This window comes from Podarcis erhardii, assembly GCF_964252035.2.
Source record: "Podarcis erhardii genome assembly, chromosome: 8".
NCBI lineage: Eukaryota > Metazoa > Chordata > Lepidosauria > Squamata > Lacertidae > Podarcis > Podarcis erhardii.
The window spans coordinates 31,130,816-31,147,336 of NC_138499.1; the positions used below are offsets into that span (position 1 = coordinate 31,130,816).

General features: G+C 44.0%; 1 protein-coding gene across 2 annotated transcripts in view; it reads right to left on the minus strand.

Moving 5' to 3' along the window:
- The window catches only part of PKIA (cAMP-dependent protein kinase inhibitor alpha), a 41,269-nt gene that overhangs the window by 22,951 nt on the left and 1,797 nt on the right, over positions 1–16,521 (minus strand). The gene's annotated exons all lie outside the window — the stretch shown is intronic.

Below are 16,521 nucleotides of genomic sequence, written 5' to 3' on the forward strand. Positions count from 1 at the left end.
GTAGGGAAGCTGGCATATGGAATGTAGCCAAAGGAAAAACAGATATTGAGTTTAACAGCTGGAGATTTGAACAGATCCAAGCCCTACACACCATTTCTTTCCTGGAAGAAGCTATGCTGTCTTAAAGACCAGCACTGTGCATAAGGGTTGGCAGCCTGCCCCCCCATACCCAGCTTGTTTATCCTATGAAGATGACTGATGAACTGGTCCCCTGCAGATTGCATCAATTAGAGGATTCTAGGAGTTACTGGCTGGATCACTACAGGCTGAAAATACTATTGCTGAAATCCACCTAGGAGAAGATGATTAGAGCTACCCTGCTGTCAATGGACCCCAGTGCCACCTGCTGAAGTTCTCTCTTGCCATGAGTGCTCCTGCCCGTATTGTTGATCTCTTGGTGATCCACTGTTGTTAGCTGAATAAACAGCACTGCTTGCACATGGCTTATGAGCGGGTGTGTATTGTGGGAAGGCTGCTACTCACAGACATCCAAACTGGAGTCCCAGAATGTAATATAAGAATATCCTCTAGATACTGAACCTGGTCCCGAATGCTGACTCAAGGGTTACACAATACAGTACATTGGAACAGGTTCCAACAGCAAAAACTCTAATATCCATATTATTTTTAGTCTCTGTTTTACTGCCCTCTCTCAAAAAAGACTGAAAAAGCAGAAATCGGACCCTCAAATGAGAAGCTAGATAAACCTGCTGAGATGACCTTACATGCAACAAATATCTAGGAGAGAGCAGTTGAGACTAAATATTGGGCCTGGTCATACTTTTATACTGCTGCTAAATGTGAAATCAAAAACTACTTGCATGACAGCACTATTTTTATCCTTTATGACATATACACTATACAACTCTGCCATTAAACTGATCTGCTTGGGAAGATTTGCCTTTCTGATTAAATGAAATGGCAACACATTTTTGGTGCTGCACAAACAGGCTAGTTAACAGCCTTTAAGTGGGATTGCAGGAAGGAACAATTTGCTCCAAAAGGAGAGCTATAGATAGATGTGGCATTCAGGCCAGATTGGACATAAGATTAAATATGTGACTTTCCCTTTGTGAGCATCATCATGGGTTGAATTTAGTCAGGTACACCAGAAGACTCACAAGAATAATGTGGTCATACCACTATAATGCCTCTGAAGCACTATGGGTGAACAAATGGGAATTCCTTGCCCAGAGGAAATGTTTCCAGAGCAGTATTATCTTTAAAATAGGGAACTATCAAAAAAAGGGATTGTGACCAAAGAGTTGATGTTCTCTCCAATATAGGCAGAGTTCAAATGAGTTATGAGGGCCACAGACCTAAAAAACAATATGTAAATTAGAAAACAATGCAAATGAATCTTACTCTCCTACATCACTTAGGACTGAGGCAGGACATACTTATGACATGCGGAAAATACTGTCTCCCTCCCCACACCTAGTCTTAAAATGATTTTTTTTCCCTAGAGGGCTCATACACACTTCCACTTGCCCTTTGCCTAGAAAGCATAAGTCTGAGCAGTTTTCCGCTTGCCCTGTGCTTTCTAGGCCATGGGTCTGAGCAGTTTTGCCTTTGCCCCACTTACCCCATAAAACACTCTCTTTAGTGATAAATCAGAACAAATGGCAATCTGCAGAAACCTGATTGTTGCTTGTTTCAACTTAGTGTTAAGTTGCCTTTCATCTCAGGAATGGAAGTGCCAAAGCTGAAACATTTGTAAAGGCTCTGGGATCTTCCAAGATAAAAACAAAATGATGTGACATAAAATAAGTGCCTACAATACAAAGAGTGGAAGACAAATGATTGCAGTTTATCTTCAGCTAAAGTATTTCCAGATACAGTGGTGCCCCGCAAGACGAATGCCTCGCTAAACGAAAAAACCGCAAGACGAAAGGGTTTTCCGATTTTTTAGCGGCTTCGCAAGACGAAAGCCCATAGGGAAATCTCCGGGGACAGCGGGGAAGCGCAGCGCCTCTCCTCTGTTCCCGGGGCTTGCGGTGGGAGGAGGGTTTTTCCTCCCCACCGCCAACATTCAGAAGGCTGTTCTGAAGGCTGGCGGTGGGAAGAAAAGCCCTTCTCCCCCGCCAGCCTTCAGAAGAGTTCCCCGCAGGGCTCTCCAAGCTGCGGATAGCAGCCTGCTGCCCCTATCTGCAGCTTGGAGAGCCCTGCGGGGAAGTCCTGCAGGGCTCCCCAAGCTGCAGATGTCTACCCCGCGCGAGGGGCGCTCTGCTTCAGCAGCCCTGCAGGAACTCTTCTGAAGGCTGGCGGCGGGAGAAGGGCTTTTCTTCCCACCGCCAGCCTTCAGAAGAGTTCCCCGCAGGGCTCTCCAAGCTGCGGATAGCAGCCTGCTGCCCCTATCCGCAGCTTGGAGAGCCCTGCGGGGAAGTCCTGCAGGGCTCCCCAAGCTGCGAATGTCTGCCCCATGCGAGGGGCGCTCTGCTTTAGAGCGTCCCTCGCACCGGGCAGCAGGCTGCTATCCGCAGCCTAGGCAGCCCTGCAGGAACTCTTCTGAAGGCTGGCGGCGGGAGAAGGGCTTTTCTTCCCACCGTCAGCCTTCAGAAGGCTGTTCTGAAGGCTGGCGGTGGGGAGAAAAGTCCTTCCCCCCCCCCCCCGCCAGCCTTCAGAAGAGGTCTGGGGACAGACTGTCCCCGGACCTGGTCTGAAGGCGGTCTCCCTAGGAACACATTAATTGATTTTCAATGCATTCCTATGGGAAACCGTGCTTCGCAAGACGAAAAACTCGCAAGAAGAAAAAACTTGTGGAACGAATTAATTTCATCTTGCGAGGCACCACTGTACAGTGTTGCCTAACAGTGAGTAGGTCGCCCATTCTCCCTTCAAATAATTGAACCTGCATTTGTGACCATTCAAGCCAAATGCGCCCCATCAGCCGCATCCATTGTGCCTGCCAGACCTGACATTGCCAGCTCATTTCTTGCATTTGTCACCAGCAACTCTTTCATGCCCTCTTGCTGTTGCATTGCTTAACATTAACACCACATTATGATACTGCATAATTCACGCCCTTGATCATGCCATGTAGCTTTGTAATGTAGCATGTGTTGAGAATAATATAACATTGCCCCTCCCCATGTAATTCATATTGCTTTCACATTCTACATGCCCACACTGACAACAGTTATCAACAATGAACAACATATTTCTTTGACGGGTCACTGTGAAGCATGAGGCAGAATACGAGAGCACTATATTCTTGTTGGAATTTTCTACTGTTAGTCTGTTTGACCATCCAAGCACTTCTAGCACTAGAACTCGCCTGTAGAAACTATTACAAAGGGAGGTTACTTAAAATTCTGAGCCGAAGCTTGTTGTTCATTCAATCTTTTTTCCATGTGTACTCTCAACCCACTTTTTCTTCCAAAGAGAGACTGAAATTTCTACATGCTCTAATTCTTCTATGATTTAATGAGTGTCGCTCTATTTTCTGTTTGACTGTTGCCAAGCTTTCCCTCATCCACTCTCATCTAGCAAGTGCACCACACAAGGCCGGAAAGGGGTGAGGGGAAACTCCCCATTACCAAAAAGAAAAGACAGATTTCTCAATTGAAGCATTTCGTTGCATACTTGTTATGCGGTAGAATATAGAAGAAAACAGCAGCGTGGCTTTGGTAGAACCATGTTTCGGCAATGCAGTCATACCTCGGGTTGCGAACGTGATCCATGCGGGAGGCACGTTCGCAACCCACAGTGTTCGTAACCCACAGCGCCGTGTCTGCAAACGTGTGTGATACAATTCGGTGCTTCTGCGCATGACGTCATTTTGTACTTCTGTGCATACGCGATCACTGAAACCCGGAAGCAGCCCAATCCAGTACTTCCGGGTTCGGCGCGGTCCTCAACCTGAAAACCCGCAACCCACAGCGTTTGCAACCCGAGGTATGACTGTAGTGTACAGCTACTTGACGGCATATACAGTCATGAGACAGGAAGACGTGTACACTTGGGTTGTACAAATTCCTTATCATAGGCTCATGGTTGGGATAAGGGGATGAGTTCTCTTATCAGAGCCAACCTTTCCACTAAGCAGCCATTTTGATAGGAGGATTCAACTGTTAAGTTGTGGGTGAACATATCAGACGACACAGTGATTCTTCAAACAGCTCTTGTTTATTCACAGGTCAGAACAGAACTGAACTGAAGGGTTCAGCCAGCCTGCTTATATAGAGATCCACTAGAACGCAACAGTAACCATTTTCTGTAACTATCCAATCACTTAATGTCACTTTCAATCCCTTATTTGCATATGTGAACCTGAGTGAAAACTATCTACAGTATCCCCCTGCTGGCCCAGGGTGAGAACTTCAGTACATAACATCAACAATGCTTAGTTAAAGGAATTTGCTGCCCCAAGAAGTGGTGATGACCACCAATTTGGATGGCTTTAAGAGATTCATGAGCTGAGTATCAGTTGCTAGGAATCACAAGTGGGCAAAGTGCTGTTGCACTCTGGTCCTGCTTTGTGGGCTTCGCTTTAGGCATCTGGTTGGCTACTGTGAGAACAGGATGCTGGACTAGATGGGCCATTGGCCTGCTCCATCAGGCTCTTCTTGTGTTCTTAGTATTCCCAAAGGTCCCTTTCATGCCTCTGACCTCCACTTCTATTGGCTTGTACAGATGCTACACCACAGGAGCAGGAGACATGGCTTGAAGGACCACATTCCCTCTTCTCTGTCCGCTTCAGCTTGACTCATCTATTTGGAATGACCACACCAAAGTTAATCACAGGTAAACCCTAACTAGGGTTTGCTCCTTTCCAGGATTTGAAGCCCATTACTCCTAGAAGAAACAGGTGTTACAAGCGACAAAAGCTGGTGACTGATATTACTGTGGAATAAGATGAACCATAAATGTTCTCTATGAATAGAATTGACACGGTGACAACTAATATTGATGCATTTCATCGTCTACCAAGAGTGGTTTGTCTAATTAGAATGTCTATAACGTTACTGGATCAAGTGTTAAGTGTGTAAAGTCAGAGAATTATTCCTGCTCAACCAGTGGAGTTCGTTCAGTAATCAGACATGGTCATCACAAACAACTGAAAACTTGGGGTATAGTCCGCCTGTCATTTATTTTAGCACGACTAGACTTAAGTTATTTAAGTGGAATTGCAGACAGGCCATCGATAAACATGACAGCCTCAATAGAACCTTTCCATCCCACCCTCAGCAAGACTCATAGCAGCAGTAGCAGTGGAAACCGTATGCACGCAAGTCAATCATATTCAGCATTTCCTTCTGCACGAAGCTCCCCCTAGAGAGACAACCAGTCTAGATAAATTAAAATTAGCTCTTGAAGCTTTAGTGGATTGCATCTTTACCAAACCATGACAGGAAATAAATATCCTCCACTGTGCACAGAACTGCAACCTTGGGAATCTCAAGAGCTTTAAAAACCTTGGAAGGGACGATAGAAACACCCTGCAGTGACAGAGGGGGAAACTCTGGACGACAGTATCACTACAATACAGCGTAAGTAAAAACCATATGCTAAAACTGCAGATTAAAATATATGTCAACTTTACATGTCTGGGTAAAGGTAAAGGACCCCTGACAGTTAAGTCCAGTTGCGAATGACTCTGGGGTTGCGGCATTCATCTCGCTTTACTGGCCGAGGGAGCCGCCGTTTGTCCACAGACAGTTTTTCCGGGTCATGTGGCCAGCATGACTAAGCCGCTTCTGGAGAAAGCAGAGCAGTGCACGGAAACATCATTTACCTTCCTGCCGGAATGGTACCTATTCATCTACTTGCACTTTGACGTGCTTTCGAAGTCCTACGTTGGCAGGAGCAGGCACTGAACAACGGGAGCTCACCCTGTCACGGGGATTTGAACTGCCAACCTTCCGATCGGCAAGCCCTAGGCTCAACGCCACCCGCGCCCTCACATGTCTGGGTAGCCTAGCCTAAACAAGAGCACTTTTAGGAGGCACCAAAAAGAGTACAACAAGGCATCACAGCAAAAGATGCTTGACTGAGGAATCAATAAATTTTGAACGTTTACAAACCAGGAGAATGCAATGTCATGTTGCATCATGCAACCATAACAAATGTCATCAAGGCAGCTTTTTTTATTATAGGCTGGAGTTACCAACTTGACGCCCAAGTCTTTCATTGGTGCTCCCAGGCACGGGTCCAGACTCTGAGCTTTCGTTGTTTTATATACTGCATATATATATAAAAGCAAGTCCCTAGCCCTTCTGGAAATAACGTTAGGAAGCAAAATGTACAGGTACCCTTCTAAGCAATTTCTGTGAAATGATGCAGCCCGACTGCTCATGCCTTTCAGTGTTTTTAGCGAATGAGTGAAGTCAGAGCTGTCACTGACGACCGAGTTGCTTGGAAACCAGGCAATAGGAATCCCTGGAGTCCTAAACAGTTTGTATTTCCCCCTTTCCTTTAGTGCACTTCTCCTGCTTCTCTCTTATTTTCTAGTAACCATTGGAATACCCATAGCTTGCCCTTCCTTTTTTCCTAGCAACCAGGATGCATCTTTCCTGTGGTGGGTTTGTCAGAGATCAAGTACTCCCTAGGAAGCTAATTTCCACAAATACTAATACTTAATACTAATTCGTAAGTGCAGGTGGATGTTAAAGAATCCCCTCTCTAAACAGCAAAGGCAGAGTGCTAAAATTTTGCAAACAGGCTTAGGAATGTCTCCCAGGCTTTGGGTTTAGGGTTGGCACTGCCTTTAGCAGTTATATCTGCACAGTCAGGACCAGCAGGACATCACTGACTTCCTACGGTAAGCATGAGGTTGTTCTGGGGGGTAGGGTGGGAAGAGAAGCAGCAATGACTGTATTGTCTGTAATTCTGTGTCATGCTATGCCCCACCCCCTGCGGTAGCCCTGTTGCGCTATGGCATGCTCCAAATGACAGCTTTGTGTGTGTGTGACTGGTACCTACAATGTTCTCAAAATCTGAAATGTGCCCACTGGTCCCAAAAAGGCTGGTGGCCCCTGCAATAGGTTAATGTCAGGTGTTGAACACAGCTTCAATGTTATTTAATTTAGAGAAAATCCTAAATAATGTTTTGGTCATGCATCATGGCATTAAAAAATTATTAATCTAACATCAGAGTAATCTTCATCCCAGCCAGTGAACACTGGAGTGACAAAGTTAACAAGCAGCTTTGGGTTCAGTTGACCCATATATGGTGCTATTACAACGATTTATCCTTATCACTACCAGTAGGGGTTACAGATAGCTGGAAGGAATTTTTTTATTTTGTTACTACCAGTAGGAACGCTGCTGGCAGCAGTTTCTCAACTAATCACACTTATGGTTGGTTCCACAGGGGGATAAGGGCTCAGAGGAGGGAGACTTTGCCCTTTCTTTTCCGTCTTTTCCAGCAGCACCATAGATCTGAGCTTTAGGATTGATTTTACAAGTATTATAGTGTAGCCGACAATTTTCCCCCTTCAAGTGTCAATATTTTGCAAATGTCTTAGATTTCCCATCTTCTATTCAATTTGGATGCATTTCAAGGATACTCGGCAATAATATATACACATACGTAATTATTTTCACATATTCTTTGTGTTCAAAGAAAACAGCTGTACTCTAAACAAGGAGCAGAATCTAATAAAAGTCTCATGGCTTTCTGAAATGGAACCACTCTAGTAGAAATGAAGAGTTGTGACCATTATTAAAAATCAGGATAATGTTGGCCACATAATATTAGCTGCAAGCTCTAAGGGCAGTGTGTGGGGAAGACTTGTAAGCCATCTAATTCAGCCTCCTGTTCAATGTAGGAAATCCAGAGCAAGGGCATCCCAATAGATGTCTGTGAAGCCTCTGTCTGGATATTGCTAGTGAGAGAGGGAATATCATCTCCTGCTATGCAACTGTCTCCATGTTCAAACTCCTCTTACTGTTAAGACATTTCCCCTTCATGTTCAACTGAAATCTACCATCCTGTACCTTGAGCCCTTGACATATAGTCCTGACCTCTGGAGCAGCACAGAATAGATTTTTGCTCTTTCCTACACAACAAGCCCTTCAACTCCAGCAGAGTTGCTTGGATACAACCAGAGGGCTTCCAACCCAAACGAAATCCACATCTAACCACAAGTGTGTGCTTAATATCCAAACCCAGTTTTGCCTCCAGTGCACTCTGGTCTCAATTTAAGCACACCACTCATGATGCAAAGCTCCAGAACAATACAAAGTCCCCATATAAAATAAGACTCTCTTTAAAATCTCACCTATTTGAATACAGTCTTTTGAATTGCTAGAGATTAATCAGAGCCTTCCCTTGACTTTCAGAGACCTTAATTTGAGAATGAACTTTCCTGGGCCGAACACACAGTAAATTTCAGGGCACAATCTGCAATACATGTTGGAGATAATGATGCATTTTTTTTCAGGATAGTAGTGTACAGCGGGGCTGGGGAAAAAAACAGGGTTTTCTGCTGGGTAATCTGCAGTAGATTAGAAAGATTTCCTGATCAATAGCAACAACTAAAAGGGCCCCTCCTCTTAATTAGCCAATTAAAATCCCTGATCTTCAGTTACTCAGCTACAGCTATGACTCATGGCAAGGGTGGGAAGAAGGTAGACTGGGGTCTACCAATAGGTCTCTAAGTCGTTTGCAGAAGATCAGCAAGGATTTCTGACTCTCAAATTTCTAACAAATAGAAGGCAACACACACAGAGCTTGCCCACCGGAAAACCATAAGTGGATTTTTGTGTGGCAGGAATTATGAGCTTGGTGCTGGTACTTATCACAAACTCCTGGACAGAGCCTGAACCCAGAGACATCTGGTTCCTTAGTTCCTAGCTTCCCATCTGAGCAACTGTTTGGTTCTGGTTGGTAAGACTCTGAGTTCTAGTAAAAAAAACAAAGCAGATCTTCCAAACCTGCAGTCTGCCCACCCAGCTCATGGAGTGCCATGGATACTAAGCTCCACCCATTGAAACCCGCCCCCTCAGTGTGAATCTTGCTCCACCCACCCCAAGTGACTATTTTGAATCTGGAGCTGTGTAAAAAAATGAATTAGAACCTTCAACCTTCAAGTCTGCCAATGGCTGGTGTTCTGCATGATGATACCTTGGCACTAAGTCCATTTCACATATTACGCCACAGCAGGCTTATATCCAATAGTCAGCCACAGCCTCTGGTCTTGGATGAGTGCTCAGTTTATTTTCAGTAACTTTGTCATATTCATTTTAGGTGTGAACTTTAAAAAAATAATAATAATGATGATGATGATGTGGCATAGCTAGTGATATGAAGGCCCAGAAAAAAAACTGGAAAAGTTTGGGAGTGGGGAGAGAAACCAATTTCCTACCATTTTCCCAGGTTTTTCCTCCTGGATCTCCACATCTCTAGGAAAGACCCCCAGCAAAAGAACATAGGATGAACTCTGCTGGATGTGCCCAGTGTTTAGTTTAGTCTGTTTAGTTTTTGCATCCCATCTCCCACTGTGGCCAGCCAGATTCCTCTGGGAAGTCCGTAAGTGGGGCATCAAGACAACAGCCCACTCCCTCTGACACACCTCAGCAACTGATTCTCAGAGACATGTTGCCTCCAAACAGGGATGACTCATAAAATCATCATGACTGGCACCATTGACAACACTTATTCTTCGTGAATTTGTAATCCTCTTTTAAAGTCTTCTAAACTAGAGATAACTGGCATATCTTGACAGCAGTGAATTCCAAAAATTCCACGGGAACCATAACCAATCACTGAACACCTGGAACTAAGGTTGCTAAGGGCTTCTGCAGTTAGATCAGATCTAAGCACCTATCTTTAGAGGAACAAAAGCCTGCTGTTAATGTAAAACCATATTGATTCTGTGTTTATCAATCTGAAACCCCTTGCTCTCTCCTCTATCACTATTGAATACAATCTTGTACTTCCAATCAGCAGAATGCATGAGAATCACCATTAGTGACAAATTCACTCCTTTTTTTACCCTAGGTGGTTCCAAACTTGCATGCACAAAAATGTAATGAACAGTACAACCCTATTCATGTCTACTCAGAAGCAAGCTAAACTGGGGGCTTACTTTAGAGTAGACATGCCTTGGTTAGGCTAGAATCCTCATTAAGTGATATCCAGTACAGGCCCCTTCCCATCTCCATTGTTGTGAAACATTACTTTCTTTTCTCTAGCAAACACAAACAGCTCTTTGACTGCACAAAATGCTGTGTCAACATCAGCACCTACTTACGCCATCCTACACAACAAAAAGAAAAAAGGAAGAGTATTGCAGCAATGTGTTTTGCTCAGCAGAAAATAAAATTAAATATGCAGAATATGTGAACAGCATGGTAGTGGGGAGGGAAAGAGAAGGAAGTATTATTCAATCACCCATTCTATTTAGCCATACAAAATGAGGAGATGCATGGCTTAAATCATCAATCTGAAACTGCAATGTATGTTTTAAAACTCACTGTTATGTTCAAGGTTAGTACAAGGACAACTGTAAATTGAGGGAGGGGGAAAGATGACAAAAATGGATCAATACAGACCTCTGCTGTTTTAGATTCCTTTTAAAACAAGCACCATAGATTAACAAGTGGATAATATTCAGCAGAGCTAAGTCAATAACTTGTACTTAGGTTCATTAAATCAAGGCTGTTTTGAGCAGAGTATCACAAGGATCATGGTTACAAAAAGCATGTACTATTGGGAGCCAAGTACTGTATGTTTCAGCTCCCCAAATATGGGGCTCTTAGAACAAGATGCTGAATTATAGAAGTTAGAACAATAGTTTCAGGTGCAGTAGCAAGAGAGGAAGGCACCCTAAAATCTGCAGCCCTCAAAACACTGCACAAAGATTTGTAAAGTCCTTTCAAGATATGCCTATGCTATGTAGAGGGAGCCAGCAGCTATGGCTGGAGAAACTCCATCTCCCCAAAGTCTCTGTAGCTGTAAGTTCAGCAACGGCATATGCAAGAAATATATGAAAAAGAGTTTGATACACTCCTTGCTTTCTTTCACTACCAATGTGACATAACCTCAGCGCTTATACACATACATATCGGCATCATATATAGATAGATAGATATATTTTAAATTGGGAGTCTTTTCCTGGTATATTACAGGGGAATTTGCAGTGGAAATTTTTCAGTCTAAATCAAAACGAATTCTGGTACCCTAGACTGTTACCTAATTTAGCATGTCTATTTTACTTGCATTTAATAAAGCTTAAAACACTGAAACTACCAAGCTCACTTAATATTATTGGCAATTGGCATTCATTCATCGTTTCCAATATGAACTTAGGAAACAGAACGTTTTCCATAGAAAGATAAAGCATTGGAGAGAAAGGAAAAGAAATCAGGATCCTGCACTATGTCATGTATATTGATGCAGAGACTTGCAGGACAACCACTCAAAGCTCACTTGCAATTCATGGTTCACATCTTCCAGTTCACGAGCACTAAGCAGGTACCTTAGCCTGGCGTTCTTTTTAGCTGGGCACACTCACTTCTTGGTGGAAGCAGCCAAGTCTCAAAGGAGTGCACCAAATGTGCTTCCCAGCTCTAACCTTCTCTCCCTGGCCCCACAAAAATGGGGCAGGGTAAGGAGAAGCTTTCCACCAAGTCCCATTTGCCTAAATGGAGGGAAGGTGGGTAACGGGTAAATGGGCGATAAATGCATTACAGCACAGGGAAGAAGAAAACAAAGGGAACAGCCTCTGTCTGGAATAGCTTTAACATTTAACATAGGCAGGCATGCAAGAGTCGCTGAAGACTTACGTTGCTATCTTCCCGCACTAATTAATACCTCTTTCTTTCCATGCAAGATGACTTTGCCTCTTTGTCCTCCCACAAACACCTCTATATTTTTCTCCTCCTCACTGTGTGAAGTAGCTTCTCCATATCGGCTGTAATTGCCTCCCACGCTAACATCTGCTTCCAAAAGACAACTCTACCCTCTGAGGCATGTCAGGTTGTGGGAGCATTTTTATGAGAACAGAATTAAATCAGCACCCCACTCCCCCCAATTCTCCCTTTCAGCTCATCTCTTTAGAGAGACCCATTTCTTTGGGGCTAAGCTACTTAACTCACACAGTTTTAGCTTTTCCTTTTTTAAAAAAAATAAAATGCAGCCATGGAAGCAGTATTCTAAGGCAGAAGAATTTCACCCTGAATTGGGATGGGTGGGGAAGGCAAAAGCCAGTTAACTTTCCTCTCAAGTGGTTATGCCATTAAAAGCTATACAGTATACCCCTACATGTCAATTCCTAGGCAAACGTGTGTAGCTTAACTATTCTGAGGTGTACCTTCATCCTCCTTTACAACCAATCAATACAGTTTACGGGTAAGCACAGCAAAGGCTTCAGTGGATTCCTCCTCAACTTTCATATGAATCTTGGCCACTCTGCCCAATAAATTAGTTTCCATGTTGAAAGGCAGACAACAGATGGAGATAAACCATTTCATGTTGGTATCAGCTCTACCAACAAACAGCTTGCCATAAAAGCCACAGCAACATTTGCTCTCTCAAGACAGACCACAATGAATAACTTACTGCTAACGTTGCTGCTTTTTTGTCTGGTGGCGCTTCTGTAATGGCTGCAGAGCAGGCAGCAAATCCAACAGATGCAGCTTTTGCTGGCATGCCTCATTCCCAGTTCTGGCTGCCATGCCACTTAAAGGCACAACAGCCCCAATGGCAACTCTGTAGGCATTCTCAAACTTTCAATGCCAAACCAGTAGGATTGAATCAGTTGCAATGGATCATCAGGATTGTTTACTTCTAACAGTTCATAGAGGAAGTGATTTCAGGAGGTGCAAGTCTAAGCACCCTGTCAAAACCTGCATGACAATGCCAGATTACACCAGCCAAAATCCTCTTCCGCACAGCTACTGAAAGTACAACAGTTTTCCTGTTCTGCTCATTTCAGAACCCAGCAAGCTGAAGAAACAGACTCACAAGGCCAGTTGCCCAAGCAGTGATACAGAAGGAATGATGGTGCAGAAAACACCACTGATGGTAAAGGCTATCGCTAAGCTGAAGCTCCATGAGCACAATGCAAGATACCAACCTATAGGTGGCTGAGGTAAATCATTATTTCATGCAGAACGAAAATCAGGACAAGCCTTGCTTAAAGACAGCAGCAAAACCACCATAGACTGCTGCTAAAACAGCTGAGGTAGCCTACCACAGAAGAGGAAGAACAGAAAGGACCTCCCATAGTTTCAGTCCATCTCCTACTCTAGCAAGACTATTTTTGGCTAGCTGTAGACCAGCTGAATGGGGATGCAGGTGGTGCTGTGGTCTAAACCACAGAGCCTAGGGCTTGCCGATCAGAAGGTCAGTGGTTCGAATCCCCGCGATAGGGTGAGCTCCCATTGTTCAGTCCCACCTCCTGTCAACCTAGCAGTTTGAAAGCACGGCAAAGTGCAAGTAGATAAATAGGTACCGCTGCGGCAGGAAGGTAAACGGCGTTTCCATGTGCTGCTCTGGTTTGCCAGAAGCAGCTTAGTCATGCTGGCCACATGACCCAGAAGCTGTCTGTGGACAAACACCGGTTCCCTTGGCCAGTAAAACAAGATGGGTGCGGCAACCCCAGAGTCGTTCATGATTGGACTTAATGGTCAGGGGTCCTTTTACCTTTAGACCAGCTGAGGGCAACTTTTTCTTTCCCTTCCTGCCCCCACTCCAAATGGAAGGAAAATTAATATGACAGCCCCAGGATGGATATAGTTTTGGATCTTTTTCCAAGGCCATGATGTAGGGGGGAATCCTGTAGATCATGGCTTCGCCTGACACACTCCATTTCCCCCTGCCCACTGCTGGGGACATAAATAGTACTACCAAGATAGCTTTGACTGGCTGACTGAAGCAGGTTAGGGTGGTTGATGGGTCTCTCTTGGTGAGTTAAGGACATCCCCTGCATGAGAAGACAGGCTCTGGTGGATTGAGCGGATAAGACCAACAGTAGGTCCAATGGTCAAGGAGGCAGTTTCTGCATGTGCTGTAGAGGGAAATGAGGGGCAGATGGAGCTCATTAACATGGGAAGTTAGCCCTTCTAGGAGCAGGAAAACTCTGATTCTAAACTTCCCCTGCCTTGCGGAATATCTTCAGGAGAAGGCTAAGGAGGAAATGGGAGTGGAGTCCCTACAATTTGATGGCACCTCATATGCCGTCTTCTGGCAACTCCTGCAGTCAAGCTGGTGCCACATGTATTGCTCTGCTTTCCTTAGGACCACATCAGTGAGACCAAGAGGGGGTCTTATCGTCTGGGCAGCCCAGGACCTCCATACACACCGCCCAGGCTTGTGCCCACACAGTGGTTTGACTTCACCCCTGGAGGCACACTCCACTGTCTCTCAATGGAACAACAACATGTGGATGCCAACAACATGTGGTTCATCTACATACCCACAAGCCATCACCAAGATTTACTTGGGCTAAACAAGATGGCTCCTATATAGGAGAATGTACAAAGCAGTTAATGCTCCTTCACTATTCCGTGTCTGGCTGCAGAACTACAATATCTAAATGCAACAATTCCAAGGAATAAGCACAATGAATGGTGAAGAACTGGAATTGCAGTCCTAAGGGTCTAAAGAAAGATAAAGGATCTCCTCAAGGTGATCCAAGAATAAAGGAGGAACATATGAAGTTTCCTTTTCTTGAGTCAGAATGGTCAATCTAGCACAGAGCTGTCTACACTGATTGGCAGTGGTTCTCCAAGGTTGTCCAATAATATGTAGCTTCATTTGTTTATTATATTCATGATTTCTTTCAGAGATTTCCATGTTCAATGAGTCTGTACATGTTGGTGTGAATGAACACATATGGAATTTGTGTCAATATGAACTAAGAAATGTGGTATGCAGGTGTGTACTGCTGCACACATGTGTTGAATGCAGAGTTCTTCTACGCTTTAGCAATGGATACCTATTTTGTAGGCCTATCCTCTTAATTTTTAAATTGGCTTATTCTTCACTGCATTTGACATCACTGACTAACTGGATACTGAAAATTCTAGGATGATTTGCAATGAGTTTAGAGTCCAAAGTTTCTTAAAACACACACATTTGTGGTTTAAGGCACTGCAATCATTTGAAAAATGTGAATGAAGGACCTTCCTCAAAACAGTGCATTAAAGTGTGTCCTTAAATCAGGGATCAGAAATGCTGGAGAGTTATAACTTGCACAAACCCTCATCAATGGCCATGTTGGCTGGTGCTGGTGGAATCTGAGAGTGCGGCAACATCTCAAAGGCCAGTTTCCCTAAACCAGCCTTCAACAATCAAGATACTTCCAAAGTGCTCAGAGCTAGAATGGGGCACATGCATAATAAAAGGTAAAGGGTAAAGGGACCCCTGACAATTAAGTCCAGTCGTGAATGACTCTGGGGTTGTGGCGCTCATCTCACTTTACAGGCTGAGGGAGCTGGCGTTTGTCCGATTTCACAAACAGTTTTTCTGGGTCATGTTGCCAGCATGACTTAGCTGCTTCTGGCGAAGCCAGAGCAGCGCACGAAAACGCTGTTTACCTTCCCGCCGGAGCGGTACCTATTTCTCTACTTGCACTGTGTGCTTTCGAACTGCTAGGCTGGCAGAACCTGGGATCAAACAATGGGAGCTCACCCTGTCATGGGGCCTCGAATCACCAACCTTCCAATCGGCAAGCCCAAGCAGCACAGTGGTTTAACCCACAATGCTACCCGCGTCCCTTCTGCATAATAAAAGGGTATGTCAATTACCAGAAAAGTCTGAAAGGGATACATTTTAAAATCTCATTCCAGAAATTGTGAAGCTTAAAGTTTACCTCTGTCACAAGACCAAGATATTCTCAAATTATCTAGGAAGCTGAAATGATGTTACCTTATTCTGGGAAAGTGACCTCCTGATGAGGCTCTAGTAATTTCTGCATGTCACACAGCAGCTACAACCATAAGAGCCTCATCAGAAAATAACTGAGAATTCTAAATGTTGATTTCCCTCCCTTAGATTTTTAGTAGTCATCAGTGGTTTAGTAAACCGATTACTAAATGAGCCACAATTATCTCCTTAACGCGTTGTGTGTTCTTCTCAACTGCTTCATAAATGTAACCCTCTGTGAAAATATCTACTTGGCGGGGAAAGATTACTTAAATTCCGAGATCATTCTGATAGTTGAGAAGCAGTACATATCCAAGAACTGTGGACAATTAGGCTCTTAACCAAGATTCACACCTGTCAAACATAGATTCTATTTTAAAACAGTTTCTTAGTTGCTCACAAGATGGAATGTACACCAAGGAAAGCAAAAGATGCCAAACTATAGCAATAATGTATTTGGGTCTTCAAACAGGTCATCTATGCTACTATATACAGAAACCTTCAAAAGTCCAAGTTTGCCATGCTAAACAGGAGAGGATGGGACACTTTGAGCCCATTTCTGCAGGCAGCGACCACTTTGATATGCATCATTCCTAATTTTAATCAAACAAGATAAATGACTTGGCTGGCAGTCCCTCTCTTGAACAAGCGGTAGTGTTGATTTTAACCTATATTTATCACTTAAATTAGTAGCATGTGGGGGT